We start from the raw sequence: 3,468 nt of genomic DNA on the forward strand, positions 1-3,468 counted from the left end.
TTGTGCGAATGGCAGCACAAGTTGTTCACCATTACCCCGGACTGCAATGAAGTGTGGCACATCTTCTCCTGCTGGTGGCCAACCACCAGTAGTCTCTAAGCGTTGAAGGGCCCACTTTAATGCAAACATGTATGACCCCAAATCGTTCCCCTTCCTGGACACACCATGGGAGGAATGAAAGGCTACGAATGACAGCGAGACCTATTCGCCCTGGTATCTAGTCTGTACGACAGCTGGTTGGGAATCCTTTGTGTCCATAAAGCCTCAGTTCTTTTTAGAGCATTTAGAGGACAAGTTTGGGGAGGTGGAGGGCTTGTCAAAAATGCGGTCCAGGTCAGTCTTGATAAAAGCAGCATCCTATGCCCAGCCACGTGCATTACTCGCTTGTAAGAAGCTGGGGGATGTTTCTGTTACCATGACGCCCCCATAAAAGCTTAAATATGGGCCAGGGCATTATCTTCCACAGGGACCTTCTTTTACAGTCAGATGACGAGCTGCGCACCAACTTAGAGCAACGAGATGTCCATTTCGTCTGGCACATCCACCAGGGTCTGAGGGATAATCAGGTTGCCACCAGTGCCTTCATCTTGGCCTTCAAGGGTGACACATTACTCGAGGAGGTGAAGGTGATGGTGTACCCATGTGACGTCAAGTCATATATCCCTCCCCCAATGCGGTGCGTCAAGTGTTGGAAGTTTGGCCATATGTGGTCCCGCTGTGCTTCCAGCCTCATATGTCTCAATTGTGGTTGTCCATCCCATCCCGATACTCCATGTGCCCCACCTCCCATCTGTGTCAACTACGGAGAGCACCATACCTCTTGCTCGCTGGACTGTAAGATTCTACAGAAAGAATGGAAAATAATGGAATACAAGACCCTCGACCGACTGACCTACACTGAGGCTAAATGGAAATTCGAATGGCTTGATCCTGTGCGCATGAAGTCATCTTATGCTGCCACTGTGACCCCTGTTACAGCTCCATCTGTTGCACCACATATAGTCAGCTCTTGGAGCCGAAGGACCACACCTGCCCCCTTGAGGGTGGGGGGGGGGGGCACTTCCCTCCCTGTTGCTCCCACACCAACTACTTTGGAAGCAGCACCTCCCCAATCATCAGGGCACCTGTCCCCACTTCTAAGCTAGAGAAGGGTAAGTCTTCTTCGGCCTCTCTCGCTAGGAAGGGATCCCTTGGGTCACTCCCTTCCCAGGTTCCTACTAGTGGCAAACCATATGCCCGCCAGTGGCCGAAGAAGCCCCAGGTAGCTGGTCGTAGGGCTTCCCAGTCCTCTTCAGTCTCGGAGACTGAATCAAAGAAGCCCTCCCAGCAAGGGCAACCAAAGAAACAGCGTGAGAAATCGAAGACCCCTAAGACCAAGGAAATTGCGGTGGCACCCACTCCACCACTACCTACAAGATCTGCGTCTGAGGATGCGGTGGAGATTCTGACATACGCTGAGGACCTAGATCTCGCTGTTCCCTCAGACATGATGGATGTTGCTCCCATCGGTATTCTATCAGTGGCAGCAGGTGACCCAGTGACGTAATCTGCCTCCTCGGTCCCTTCACGCCTTTCTCGGCCATGGACAGTGTCATCTTCCAGTTCAACTGCAACGGTCTTTTCCACCATCATGCTGAGCTCCGTCAACTTCTCAGCTTTAACTCTTTCCTCTGCATTGCTCTTCAGGAAACTTGGTTTTCGGCGATGTGAACCCCCGCACTCAATGGATATCAGGCTTATCATAAGAACTGGGCAGCTTCTTAGAGGGTATCTGGTGGTGTCTGCATCTACGTCCTTCCCTCTCTTTACAGCGAGTCTGCCCCTCTACAAATACCGTTAGAAGCTGTCGCTGTTTGGGTGTGGATGCCTGAAGCTGTTACTGTCTGCAGTCTCTCTTCCACTGGATGGTGATATCCCACAGCATGCCCTGACTGCGCTGATAGCCCAGTTGCCGCCACCTTTTTGTTACTGGGCGACTTCAACGCCCATAACCCTCTGTGGAGTGGATCAGTGGCAACAGGCCGAGGCAGCATCATTGAACAAGAATTGGCACAGCTTGACCTTTCTCTTGTAAATACTGGTGCCTTCACGCATTTCAGTGTGGCACATCGACCTTTCGATCTGCAGCCCTGGCCTATTGCCATCTGTCCAATGGAGTGTCATGACAACTTGTGCGGTAGTGACCACTTCTCGATCTTTCTGACATTGCCACAGCGTCACTCTTCTGGGCGCCCCTGCAGATGGGCTATTAATAAGGCTGACTGGGACTAGTTCACGTCCATTGCGACTATTGAGCCTCTTTCCAATGACGTCACTGATAAGGTAGTTCACTCGGTCATCACCGGCATCGCTACTGCTGTAGAATCTGCCATTCCCTGTTCTTCTGGGTCCCCTTGGTGGTGGACTGTGCCTTGATGGTCGCCCGAGATCGCTGAGGCGATCATAGATTGCAGGCGGGCACTCCAGTGTCACAAGCAGCATCTCTCATTTGCACATCTCACTGGCACAACTCATCCCCTTTAAACGGCTCCGTGCGAGAGCCCGCCTTCTCATTCGCCAACACAAGCAGGAGTGCTGGGAAAGGTATGTCTCCACCACTGGCCTCCGTACCACTCCATCACGGTTTTGGGCCAATATTAGGCGACTCTATGGCTGTTGGACCCCCGCCAGTGTACCTGCGCTTTCACTGAATGGAGCAGTCTGTACTGATTCAGACAAATTGAAAACCGCTTAGTGGAGCTTTTTTCTCAGAGTTCGGCTTCTGTAAATTAACCACTGGCCTTCCGCTCCGTGATTTCCCTAAATCGCTCCAGGCAAATGCAGGATGGTTCCTTTGAAAGGGCACGGCCGACTTCCTTCCCCATCCTTCCCTAATCCGATGAGACCGATGACCTCACTGTCTGGACTCCTTCCCCAAACCAACCAACCAACCTTCCGCTCCCTGAAAGAGCAGTTGGAATGTCGGAGCCTTTCATTTCACAATCGTACAATGCTCTGTTCAGTGAGTGGGAATTCCAAAGTGTGCTTGCCCTGATACGACTCCTGGGCCAGATTGCATCCACTGTCAGATGCTCAAACACCTCTCGGTGGACTGCCAGCGACGCCTCCTAGACTTTTTCTACTATATCGGGTTGAGGGTGAGTTTCCATCTCAATGGCGGGAAAGCATCGTAATCTCCGTGTTGAAACCTGGCAAGAACCCATTGGAGGTGGACAGCTACCGCCCCATTAGCCTTACCAACGTTCTTTGCAAGTAGCTCGAATACATGGTGAGCCGGAGGTTGAGTTGGCTAATTGAGTCTCAGGACTTTCTGGCTCTGTCTCAGGGTGCGTTCCGTAAGGGCTGCTCTGCCGCCGATAATCTGGTGTGCCTGGAGTCTGCCATCCGTATGGCCTTTGCCCGCCGTCAGCATCTGGTCGCCATCTTTTTTGACATGCAGAAGGCATACGATACGACATCGACATTACA

The sequence above is a fragment of the Schistocerca gregaria genome, chromosome X, assembly GCF_023897955.1.
Source record: "Schistocerca gregaria isolate iqSchGreg1 chromosome X, iqSchGreg1.2, whole genome shotgun sequence".
Lineage (NCBI taxonomy): Eukaryota > Metazoa > Arthropoda > Insecta > Orthoptera > Acrididae > Schistocerca > Schistocerca gregaria.